General features: G+C 40.8%; 1 pseudogene across 1 annotated transcript in view; it reads right to left on the bottom strand.

Moving 5' to 3' along the window:
• The window catches only part of LOC307068772 (RNA/RNP complex-1-interacting phosphatase-like), a 46268-nt pseudogene extending 37491 nt beyond the window's left edge, over positions 1-8777 (bottom strand). Inside the window, exon 1 of the transcript in view lies at positions 8677-8777. The product of the transcript in view is annotated as an RNA/RNP complex-1-interacting phosphatase-like (transcript). The remainder of the gene's footprint in view (positions 1-8676) is intronic.
• Between the last annotated feature and the right edge of the window lie 5041 nt (positions 8778-13818).

Raw genomic sequence — 13818 nt, 5'->3', positions numbered from 1 at the left:
TTTTTAGCATAGCATTGAGAACTCTTTATAAACAAATACCAGTCTGTCTCTCCAACTGAATGATAGGTTCAAACTAAATTACAAGGACCTACATCATCCACCTCCCTCCTTTCCCCTGCCAGCCTCCCTGATCCCATCCTCTACTGCCCTGCCCTCACTCACTTTCCCCTGTCCAGCCACACTGGCCTCCGTACTATTCCTCAAACATGCCAAGCACCGTCGTGCCTCAGGGACTTTGCACCTACTATTCCTTCTGCATCAGAACACACCCTCCCAACCCATCTCCACTCTCCCAGATATCCAATGGCTTTTTTCTCACTTCAAGGCTCTGCTCAATCGACATCGTAATAGAGAGGACTTCCCTGATCACCTACCACATTCCCTCACCTCTTCATCTTGTTTTTCTATTCTCCAAAGCATTTACCACCACTTGACATTCCACATATTTACTTATTTATTCATCTCTCTCCCGCACTAGAATGTAACGTACATAAGGGCAAGAACTGTTAATACTGTCTCGAAAAGTGCCTTCAACTTAGAAGGTGTTATATAAATATTTGCTGAAACGAAATGTATGAATTACTTGCCCTTTCACACTACCCTCTAGTCACACAAGAGACTGCCCCTCCAGAGCACATGTTCAAGCCCAGTGCCTTTGGTACCTGTTCGCAATAGCTGGGCTGTCCTTTCCTCGTTCCAGCAAAATCCTCTTCCACAAAGCTCAGCTCAAATGCTGTCTCCTCAGTCAGGCCTTCCTCAGTTTCTCCTCTATATTCCTGCTGCACTTGATTCTTTTATTATAATTAACCCACTTAGAGTCACTACATGTTTATCTTACTAGATAACTGTACGTTGCTACTGAACAAAGACTTCTGGTCACCTCTGTATCCCTGTGCCCTAACAACAAACCTATAAGGCTCTCGGTGTTTACTAAAACAATTTATTTTCTGAGTCTCTTCGAATTCTAGGGAGTGGATAGTATAGTCTCCTCCTCATTATCAGTGAGCCTGGCATCTGTGGGAGGGGCTTATAGCAGAGGAAGCCACCAATGGATCATAACTAAGGTCCTGAGACTGCAATGGCAGAGAGCATGGTGAAGTTAGCCCACTGCATGCAGAAGACCCACAGAGGAGTCAGCATATGCAATGGACTACACTTGGTATAACATGTGAACAATCAAGGTTGACAAACGTGCTCTCATGCACTTGTAAGGATCTTCTAGCCCACGCAGATCACACAGAACACACACAATGGAGCCTGGAGGAAGTGAGGAGGCCGGCAGCTGCACCCTAACATCTTAAGAGGTAACATTTCTGTGACTACAGTTTACACAAATCAGAAAATTTGCCTCCTTTCTAGACACCCTGGTTATCACAGGCAAGGCCAATCTCTCAAGTTTTAAAGCTAAAGTACAGGGAAGATCTGTGAATAGGGCTTAAGATATTTAACAGCTAGGACCTGCATTAAGCAACCAGGTTATTGAATGAAAATTTATCTTGAAATTCCAGTCTATCCCTCTCTTTCTCACTTCCTATCCCCTATCTTCCCATCTCCATCTCTATTCCTTCTCGCTACTCCCTGTTTTATGTATATATGTGCATCATTTTTATATAAATGGAATATGTACTGTCTGTTAAGTTTATTTAATAAACTGAGCACTCCTCAGGCTAAATTTAGAAAGAGGAAAAAACGAACACGTTCTCATGTGGGTCAGTGGTGATCCAAAGACAAAAGATACCTCAGTCTTAAAACATGGCAAATACCATGTGCCTTCTGATAGTTAGATGGTAGAAAAAGGCAAGGATGCTATTAAGACCTACTATCAAGAGAGTACATCTTAAAGCAGAAACAAGAAAACACCAGCCTTGTAAGTTCTTCCTGTCTGTCAGGATAAGTATAAGAGGTGGCAGTGTTCTTCCTCACTTGCACCCAAAGTATAAAAGCAGTATAAAAGCAGCAAAAATATCTTAAACACATATGATGAGGAAGCCAATCTTCTGGTCCACTCTGTTTTGTTTGGCCTCTAGGTATCTGTCTCACTCCGAACTTATGCTTTATGTTTTCTCTTTTATGTATGCTAAGAATCTGAGAGTCTTAACCTTTTCTTCCACCTCTCAACCAATAAATAGGGCAAAAGAACATTTTTATTTTTTTATGTATTTTCCATTCAAATGTTTAAAAAACAGGTAAATAAGCTAGTTCAGTTCATATTTCTCACAAAATTCACTTTCCAAAAAACTAAATTGTTTGTGACCATAAACAGGAAAAACACCGTACTGTATTACCACCATCTGACATTTCCACCTTGATGTTACTAAACACAACAGGCCTAATGTCACAACTATTAAAAATGTTAAAAATCCCCAACCCCACTCAAAATGCATACCAAAGTTCAGGTAAAGGGAAAAACAAAACAAAACTAAAAGAATTCACCATTATCTTTATTTTCTTTCAGAAACCCATTAAGAGCACATTGAAATTTAATAATAGTGTCATCATCTGGCACCGGATGCCCAATTGTACAAATGTTTAAGTAAGGAATAGTTTCTGGTAAGTCCTATAAGGCAAAACCATGAAAATATGTATTATTTCCTTTGCAGGGAAAGAATAAAAAATTAATTAGAGAAGGCAGAATATAAACCAAGAGAGGACATTAAACTTAGTATGTCAGTCATTCTGATAAGAACCATTTTCTACAAAGCTGCTTTAACCAGTAAGTATCGCTTGATTTTCATTAAAGCTGCAGAATGGACAGTTACTAGGCACGCAAAACGAAAAGAAATCTATGTGAATGACTGAATATGTAACTCAAAATGATATAAACAGTTCTATGTGAATGACTGAATATGTAACTCAAAATGATATAAACAGTTCTAACTATATTTATGTTCTATCTCACATTTCAGGGGCCATACAGAGGCTGTGATTTAAGTAGAATAGTAGAATAGAGTCAGAAAAACTTGGATTCGAAATAGGAAATAGAGCAAATTTCAGGCAGTGTTGAGAACTGGTATTCTTGGGGTGGGAGAAAGTAGACTATCAATAGAAGACAGAAAAGGATAAGTGAAAATTCTCTAGTTCTGAATTTAAATGGAAAGTAGCAGTATGAACCTATGACATATTTTAGAAATATTAGCAACAAACATCCATATTTCGTAGCTCTGACCACTGAAAAAGTCTAGAAACAACTGATGTCATGTCAAAAGGACTCAGGAGTCACTGAGAAGCTCCAACTGGCCCAAGATAGGGCCTAAGTTAGAATAATAACTATAGCAGAGTCCACAGTGATATGAATAAATAAATTTAAAAAAATTGGTCACCACTGGAGGATATTTGTGAATCAACTCATTATTTTGAAAACTGTTAAATAAAAGAAGAGAATCATGCCTCTACTACTGGGAACCAAATAGTTGATGAGGGGAATCTTCTCCTCATAGAAATATACCCAGCTAATAAGTGAAAAAAAGAAAAACGGAATTCACCATTTTGTTTATTTAATTTTCAGATACGCGGGCCTCTCACTGTTGTGGCCTCCTCCCTTGCGGAGCTCAGGCTCCGGACACGCAGGCTCAGCAGCCATGGCTCATGGGCCAAGGCACTCTGCAGCATGTGGGATCTTCCCGGACCGGGGCACGAACCCATGTCCCTTGCATCGGCAAGATGACTCTCAACCACTGCACGACCAGGGAAGCCCCCACCATTTTTGGAAGCCTCAACTGAATTAATGGATGTAGGTATGAATCATCAGTGACTGCTAATATCACAGAAAGAGACAATTATACGTCTCCATGGAAGAACACATCATCACCTATGAAACTGATTGCCAAAACAAAACATGCAAGCTTCATTCTGATCAACTACCAATTTACAGGAAATAAAAGGATTGAAGAATATGTTAACAACACATGGAATGTAACCATCAAAATCTACATGGGACAAATTACCTGCTTTCTTTAAAAATAAAATTCAAGGAGGAAGAAAAAGTGAGAAAGACATGGAGGGAGAACCTATAGATTAAATAAGACTTCAGAGACCTAACAATCAACAGCAAAGTGTGGACCTTATTTGGATCTAATTCAAAATTCTTAAAAACAATTTTTTATGACATTTAGGAGACAACTGCAAATTTGAGCACTCACTGGGTATTTACGATTGAAAAATGATATTAAGGAATAAAAGTCCTATACTTTAAATATACATACCAAATATGTATAGGTGAGGCTTCCCTGGTGGCACAGTGGTTGAGAATCTGCCTGCCAATGCAGGGGACACGGGTTCGAGCCCTTGTCTGGGAAGATCCCACATGCCATGGAGCAACTAGGCCCATGAGCTACAACTACTGAGCCTGCACTTCCGGAGCCTGTGCTCCAGAACGAGCAGCCACGATAGTGACAGGCCCGCTCACTGCGATGAAGAGTGGTCCCCGCTTGCCGCAACTACAGAAAGCCCTCGCACAGAAATGAAGACCCAACACAGCCAAAAGGTATATAAATAAATAAATAATTCCTTTTAAAAAATATATAGGTGTAATTACATGTTGTCTCAGAGCTGCTTCAAGATAACATGGAATGGAGTGAAACAGGTGGGGGTATAGATAAAATATGACAGCCATCAGTTGGTAAATATTAAAGCTGGATGAGTTCATTTGTATACAGGGAACACTTACAGTATTTTGTACACTTTTGTATATGTTTAAAATTTGTTATACCTGTTTAAACACAAGACGACACTGTAGAAAACCGTTTGGCAGTTTCTCAAAGGTTAAACGCAGAGCTACCATATGATCCAACAACTCTGCTACTACCTACACTGCACATCTAAAAGGACTGAAAACAGGGATTGGAACAAACATTTGTACACCAATTATCATAGCAGCATGATTCACAATAGCTACAACGTAGAAACAACCCAAGTGTCAATCAACCAATGAGTAAGAAAATATGGTATATACACACAGTGCGATTTATTAAGGCAAAAAAGGAATGGCATTTTGTTACATGCTATAACATGGATGAACCTTGCAAACACTAGGTTTAGTGAAATAAGCCAGACATAGAAGGATAAATATTGTAGATTCCACTTACAGGAGGTACCTAGAAGAGGCAAATTCATAGACACAGAAAATAGAATAGAGGTTAATAAGGGCTGGTGGGAGGGAAAATGGGGTTGTAACTGTTGGACGGTTACAGAGTTTTTGTTGAGGAGGATGAACAAGTTTGGGTTATAGACAGTGGTGATAGATACACAACACTGTGACTGTATTAATGCCACTGAACTGCATATTTATAAATGGTTAAAATAAATATGATTTATGTATATTTTACCACAGTAAAAAAAAAAGAGGAATAACTGAGTTGAAATTTCAGTTCTTCCTTGTCCGAGACTCAGTTTCATCATCTGTAAAATTAGTAATTGTAGTTGTCTATCCTCTGAGCTTAGTGCAGAGTAAGCACTCAGAAGGAGATATCAGTACTACTTCCACTTCAACAGCAAAGGATTGTTGTAAGGATTAACTAAGTCAATGGATATGAAAGAACTTTCTAAATGGCTATACAAATATTAACAAACTTTAGGTGTTACTGTCTCCCAAGGCCATGGAACAGGTCAGAAGAAGGATAATTCTTTTGCACTGGTATGTCCTACATGGGCCAAGAGAATATATGGGTTTCTGTGCTCTCTCAGAAGGTATTAAGAAAAGAAAGCATAAAACTTAGAGAACAATTGTCTTTTACCCTGATGCTTAAACATGCTCAGGCAACTGCTTAAAATAAGTGCTAAAGAAATAATGGACATACCGTTATTTCCTTTTAGGCTACTAATATTCTTCCTAAAAGTTTACTTCGTTTTCAAAACATAGAACATGGAAGCTTATAGAATTTCTTCAGCATATCTACAGCCTACTCCCAAATACTATAGTTCAATTCATACCTTTCATCTCATTTTGCAACAGCAATTACAAATGTGTATTTAAGGAAACCACTAGCTTCCCTTTCTGAACCCATGAAAAGAAGGCCAGGATTCACCTAAGCATAAGATGATAATTACTGAATTACTATGAATTATGACAGTATGAGAAAGAAGGTCGTTTTCAATTATGGGTTCCATTTACCTCTGGCTTATAAGAGCGGTGTGTGTACGTTAGGTCAATTATCAGCCCGAGTTCTTCATTCTGTTCTTGGATTTTGTTAAAAAAGATGCAAGGGGGAAAAACATTCTTCTGGAGCAAGATTCTTTTCAAAACTCTGTCAGAAAGAATAAAATAAGAAGGAACATGTGTCTAAAGTCCTTTACTATATTATCCATTTATTCAAACCCTGTGATGCTAACATATGAGACTCAAAGTAATGTTTCCTCCTCTGGAATTTATAAGCGATATTACAATCCTTTCTTCCAGAGAGATTAGACGGAAAAAAATAAGTTCACTTCTATATATTTATTTCTATGTGTGTTTATTTCATGTTGGTGTCCTAACTGGACTGTAAATTCCCAGAAGGCAGAGACCACATCAATTTTGCCTACCACTGGATTGCCAGCTCCAAGCCGAGTGCCTGTAAGTACACACATAAATAAATACTTCTTGAATATCTACCTATATGAAGGATGGCTTTCACTGCTAAATATTCTTTTATGTATTTGGCTTATTTATGTTCTCTGTTCCATTGATCTGTTTGGTTATTCAAGTGCCAGCAACACACTTTTCTTTTTAAATTAGTAGACTAGTTTTAGAGCAGTTTGACATTCACAGCAAAACTGAGCAAAAAGTACACAGTTCCCACTTATACCCTCTCTCCTTCACCCACACAGCCTTCCCCATTATCAACATGCCATACCAGTGTGCTTCATTTGTGAGAATCCATGAACCAACACTGACACATCATTATCAATCAAAGTCCATAGTTTATTGCACTCATGGTACAAGTAACTGACTATTTCTTTATTTCTAGTATAGTCATCCCCAAACATTTACATACTGAGATACATACTGCTGTCTTAATCATTACTTTGTTCTTTATTTATAGTTAGGGCATTCCATTGGGATTCTTTTTAATTAAGTACAAAACTAGGTTGTACTTATCCATAAATTCCATTTCTGGATAGTAAAGGAGGTATTAAAAAGTATTTGCTATAAAAAGGCAAAATGGAGTATGACGGTGTTGAGAGCCAGGGCTCTATATGGTGAATTCAGATTTCTGGAAGAATACGGTAATAACTTTTGCTTACCTTTTTTAAAGGAACTTTGAAAGCAATGAAACGAGTCCCAGGCGTCCGCTGTCCAACTGGGAGATAGTCCTTCCAAATATTAATATATTTTTGTTAGGCAAATTCTATGTTAGGCTGTTTCCCTGCATAGGATGAGTGTGCCCTACAGTAGGTCCCTCTTCTTTCTGCTTTGCACTTTGCTGCTCCACTTATTCAACCCCACCTTGTAATAAGCTATACTTCCCTTGTTCTTGTTTCCCCATCTGGAAAACAGATAAAAGGCAACAAAACAATGAAAAGGTCTCAACCAATAAGGGATATCTAAACCCAGAGATGGCCAGACCTTCTGTATCCCAGATACAAGCTAGCCCGGTGTTGACTACAATGGTATCATTAATACATGCATGTTGACTGAAAGTGTTTGAACTCAATTCTTCCACTTCACAGTTTTGTTTTAGTCCTCATACAAAACCTGATGATAAAATTAATAATGCTAGGAATCACAGTGAATAATATCTGAACTGATTGCTGTAAGATGAGTGAGAACTAAGGTTAATTCAATGTATCTGAACCAAAGAAAGAGAGGGCAATACTGGCACAAGATGGGGCTAGAGAAGCAGAGAGGATTCTAGACCAAGAAGAGTCTTAAAGGCCAACGGTGTGTTTTCTATTCTCAAAACAATGGTTTTCAGCGCTGTCTATGAGCAATGTTCCAACTTGCTTTTAAGGTTTCTTGTGTGAAGAATGGATTGGAAGGAAACAAGAAATATGGACACGAGTTAGCACCTAATTGCAACACACAGGCAAGTTCAGTATTAGGATGTTGAGGAAGAGTTGACAGATTCAAAAGAAACTCAGGAGATAAACTGAAGCGGGCTTAATGGGCTATGAGATGGAGGAAAGGAAGGTCTTAGGGAATTAAAGGGTTTACTGCACACATGAGCAAAGTCCAAAATCAATCATTTGAACGTACAGAGGTAGATCTCTCAAATGACACTGGAGAGCAAGCAACAGTACGGCCTTTATAATTCCTAGAGACAACACAAATCAACTGTTTCGATGGAAAATTCGGCAGTACCCGTGCGTTTTTTCACTCAACTTAGTTGCAGTTCCTCTTACTCACATTTTCTCTGCCAAAACAACACAGCTTGAGGAATAGAAGGGGACTCCATTTTGGTAATTAAGGAGTGTCCACAACACTCACAGTCCCATCTTAAAAAGCAGGCCCTCTGCCTTTTACCCGAGGAGAAATGGCCAGAGCCTCCCTTTTAAAACGGTGGGGGCAAATCAGAACATCTCACACTGTCCCTTTCAACCACTGTGAACTGAGCCGCGAGACGACCAATACCCCCTATAGCACAGCGCGGACGGGGCAGCGGCCGGGGGCAACAGTGACAGGAGACAGCACAAGACACGAAGCCCAGGCCCAGGGGCTCTGAGGTCCACCGGTAACGCCCAGGGGCCGAGGCGTTTTACCTTTCCGGGATGTGCTTTCCGCCCTTCCTCCTGGCCGACGAACGTCCGGAAAAGCAGCGACGCTGACCCCAGCGCACACGGGCAGGATGCCACTGGCTCATGTCACCCCCAACATGCCAACCACCAAACGCCAAGAGTGCCAAAGTCGCCAACCCGGCGGCCCTGCTGCCAGCACACGGCCCCGAGCCATAAACGCCCAGGAACAAGCCCACGCTGCTCGCGCACCTCTTTCTACTGCGCATGCGCCACGGCCCTTCCAGATGACGTCATCACGCCGGCGGACTGAGACGCCTCATTAGGGAAGAGGACTCTGACGGCTGCAATTCCCTCCTTAGCCGGAGGCTGGTAGCAGACGTTCATTAGTTCCTGTGTGTACCCTTCAGAATACCACTCATATGGGACATGGAAAGTTGTCCCACTCTCCCAGTTTCTTGTGTGGTTTTTTCAGATATTTCCCAAATGCTTACATTCACACTTGTTCTATCTTGTACGTATTTCTACGTAATGGATATCCTGTATTTTATAGAAGAGCAGTATAGTATACACAGTCTACAATCTGTCTTGGATAGTGATGTTTCCAGTCAATTTTTGCGTACATCCCTTCTATTCTCTTTAATAGCTGCGTCACATTATATAATTTACATGGCCAGTCCAATATTCATGGACTTTTAGTTGTTTTCAGTTTGGGGATATTTTGTTTGCTTTTTGTTTTTGACCTCTGTTACAGATAGGCTGCAATGTGAACCTCTTTATACATGTGTAGAGCTATATATAAATTTCTAGACGTAGAATTTCTAGAATGAAAGAGATGCAAACTTAAACTACTGAAAGATTTTCAATCAATCTAATCTGCCTCATCAACCTTCAAAAATATTCTATCAACTTATACTCCACTCATAGTGAAACATTTGTTGGGTTTCTATTATGTGGCTGGTATCATGCTGGAGGTTGGTTGACAGTATGTATTTACATTTTAGACAGTACCACAAAAAGCCTGAGAGAGATAAGAGTGGAGCTCAAGTATAACATTTCCTCACAGTAGCAGGCATAGGGATCTGTACCTGTTAGAAAACCTGTAAATCCTGCCACAAGTGGAACAGCAAAGAACAGCATGTCCTACAGTACGTCTGAAGGTATAATGGCATACTAAATTCCATTGTGATTTATAATAACAAGTGTTTTTTGTTAGTTTTACTTTTTAGTTTCTCATTTCTGAAAGTATCTTACATACACTGTTAGTAATCTTCACAACCATTTGAGGTGGGTAAACTGAGTCAGGAAGGTCAGAATTATTGAATGAATAATTCAATGAATGAATGAATGAATGAGTAAAAAGATCACTACCTTTAACGTATGTGGGACAGTCATAGTCTAACCAAGTTTCAATCCACAAGCATTTATTTACAATTCTGAAAACTTCCACATAATTACAAATGGGACAATACTAGTAAAGTACTATTTGAATAAAGAAAAGATACAAGTGAGCACAACATACACAACGTACAAACTTACGATTAGGCACAGTCGATTTGGTGCTAAGTCATAAAATATTCTTTTGCAATTTATGAAAATTATCCAATAGGCTTGTAATGGCCAAAAAGTACAACTGATAGAAATATCTATAGACATGATAATGTACAAATTGTGACATAAATCTATCAGAAACTAGAAAATCTATGTTGGACTTATAGTTTCAGCTTGCTAAAAGACACAGGCTTTTTCTGGGTACACAAAACAATCCAGACCTGGCCATAACAGGGTTTCCAGAAAGTATGGGAAGTAGCAAAGAGTAGGCCTCTCGATGGGAGTGCGTGCAACATGAGATGAAACAATGCCTTAATGGGTATGTAGTATGCTGGCATGGAAAATATAGGAGCAAGGGATATTTGGAGAATCACACAGCTAAGTACTTGACACTAACAAAATCGACCAGTATCCCATAGGGCCTCAGGTACCATGCAAGGATTTGAGGGATTCCAGTATTTAATTAAATCACAATGTGACAATGGGAAGAATTAAGGAGAGCCTCAGGGGTAGACGAACTGGGGATGTTACACCAAGACATGTCTCAGTTAACCTGATGGGTTCAAAATGCAGGAAGTGGGTATAGGGGACAAGACAATACCCTAACTCTAAGAATAAAGGTTTAGGTCAGGGTAGGGCCTGATGTGCCTAAGTGTTGAAAGAGAGGTCTTTAGTTTCTTTCCCCTACATGTAAGATTCTTTTAGAGGTTAGGATGAAGCTGAGCTTGCAAGGAAAGCTAAATGGCTGGAACTAGGGAGAGAAAATAAGTTACATAGGCTAGGAACCAGGAAAAGCCTAACTAAGGATTTGCCTCAATAGAATTGAAACTTGGAACTGAATATTTTAATATGTAAATATTTTACTGATACCAAAATATCTTACCACACTTCCCCCAATCTCACACCACCCACCCTAACCTGCAGTAGCTATGGGTCCCTTACTTTCCTTGGAAATATAGAGAAAAGAGACTGATCTGGCTTGCAGGTATTTAGTAAGTTGTTAGCCTCACGTCGCATACTAGTATCATGTAAGTAGGCCATCTGAAGTAGGAAGCTTAGGGGAAAAACCCTGAGAAAAACTTAAAAGCTTAAGCCACATCTCTATACTACAACACCTTTCACAATTTCTTCTCAGATAAGCATCATCCCCATCAGTGAAACAACTCATATCTCATAACAGGAAAAACAGGCCTAAAAATTACACGTGTGTCTTTCGAGGTCCCCTCTACGGGATATCTTCCTGGTACTAGAAAAGTCCCCAGAAAGAACAATCTTTGCACCCCTCCCTGAAAGCTTAACACCAAGGAAAATGACTAGGTCCATAGATTTCCTCCCTCAAACCAGCTAACCTCACATATAAATCAACAGCAATCAGCCCTTACTCACATTATCACCATCACAAGAGCAGTGAGGGAGAAAAGCACTAACCACGGGAACTAAAACAGAGGCAATCCAGGCCAAATTGGGCTGATGGCAGATATCTGCTGCTTACGCTTGCGTGCATAATGCGACTCACCACAGTGTCTTTTTCACAGACCCTTTTTACACTTTCTACACAAAATACAACAGGTCAAGTTCGTTCATGATGCTTCAAGAGAAAAAATTGTCTCAAGAAAAACATGCAATATGTCTTACAATGTTGGAGTCCTTAAAAATATGGCAAGGAAACAACCATTTGAAAAAATTTTTAAAAATTAAAAAAATTTAAATAACCATTTAAACCATTTAAGTAACCATTTAAAAAATCTGTATTCTACAAACATACCAGTGAATTCTATTAAGAAGGTAATATGACAGAAAACAAAATGAGAAATACATGTAAGACTGTTCTCTTTAGTGTTCAGAATTCATGGCAGTTGCTGCACTATCGAGCTACTTATATCTATGACTGTCTGTTGTGCTAATACAAAATGCGGCCAAAGTGTGTCTACTTCTTTCCCACAGAAACCAACAAATCTACATGAATCTCTTTTCTCCTGGGCCCTTTCACCTTATCTGCTCCCAGTTCTCCAGCAATGTCCTCTTCCTTCTCTAATTATTCTCCTCTTCATTTTGCTTGGCCTTGCCCCCAAGCATGCAAGACAGAGAACCCTAGAGGTCCAAGATTCTAGAGTGGCTGTTTGCAAGGGGGAGGAGATTACAGTAACTGCCACACTGTATATACTTCTGTGCAAAGAAAAAGGGACAGTATTCAGAATGTCTCTCACATATAAAAGAGCTGGATGGCAGGATACCTGTGTGGCCCCACGGAACCAGATGTAGCAAATTATGGGCCAAAGAATTCCAACCAAAGGCTGGAAGAGGAAAGGTCTGCAGCCAGCTCTGTCTCCTAGCTCTCTGCCATTTGCTTCCAATGGGCAGAGTCTATTCTGTGAAGCATCAAGCACTGAACAGAAGACTGGGATTCTCAACCTTATATGATGTGGGCCCTCTGGTGTGAGTTCACTCCTGCCGGGTTCCCATCCGCTTGGTACTCTGGACCTTCTTATGTGAGGTGGATCCAGCTGGGTGCCTCGTCCCCTTGATGATTTTGGCCCTCTGCTGTGAATTCACTGCTACCTGTTTCCCATTCAATTAGTGATGAGGGCCGCTCGTGTTAGGTCAGTTCTGCCTGGTTCCCATCTCAATGTTATTGTTGCCCTCTAGTGTGAGGTCACTCCTGCCTTTTCCCATCACCTTACGGATGTGGGCCCTCTTGTGTGAGGAGGAACTTACTGGGTTCCTCACATTTTCATGATGTGGGCCGTGTGGTGTGAGGTCACTCCGACCTGGTTCCCATCCCCTTTGTGATGTGGGCCCTCTGGTGTGAAGTCACTCATGCCTGGTAACCAGACCCTTTGTGATGTGGTCCTTCTGGTGTGATTTGAATCCTCCTGGGTGCCTTACACACTTGGTGATGTGGGCCCTATGTTGTGTGGTTCCTCCTGCTGGGTATCTCACCTTTTCATGATTTGGGCCCTCTGTTGTGAGGTCAGTCCTGCTTGATTCCCGTCCCGTTTGTGATGTTAGCCCTCTGGTGTAAGGTAGATATTGCTTGGTGTCTCATCTCCTTGATGATGTGGGCCCTCTGGTGTGCGGTGGTCCCTGCCTGTTTTCCATCCGCTTGGTGATATGGGCCCTCTGGTGTGAGTTCACTCCTGCCTGGTCCCCGTCCCCTTTGTGATGTGGGCCCTCTGTTGTAAGGTGGACCCTACTGGGTGCCTCTTTACCATGGTTATATGGGACCACTTGTGTGAGTTCCCTCCTGCTTGGTTTCTCAACTTTTAATGATGTGGTCCCTCTGGTGTGAGGTGGATCCAGCTGGGTTCAGATCCCTTGGTGATGTGGTCCTTCTGGTGTGAGGTGGATCCTGCTGAGTGCCTCATCCCCCAGAAGATGTGGGCCCTCTAGTGTGAGGTCAGTTCTGCCTGTCTCATATCGCCTTGGTGATGTGGGCCCTCTGGGATGAGGTCACTCTGCATGGTTCCTATCCCCTTCATGATGATGGCCCTCTGCTGTGAGGTCACTTTTCCTTGGTTTCTCACATTTTTATGATGTGGGCCCTCTGGTGTAATGTGGTTTCTGCCTGATTCCCATCCCCTTTGTGATGTGGGACCTCTGGTGTGAAGTGGATATTGC

Source organism: Hyperoodon ampullatus (assembly GCF_949752795.1).
Source record: "Hyperoodon ampullatus genome assembly, chromosome: 20".
In the NCBI taxonomy this organism is placed as follows: Eukaryota; Metazoa; Chordata; class Mammalia; order Artiodactyla; family Ziphiidae; genus Hyperoodon; species Hyperoodon ampullatus.
The sequence above is the reverse complement of the archived record's forward strand: the minus strand, read 5'-3'. Positions and strand labels throughout refer to the sequence as shown.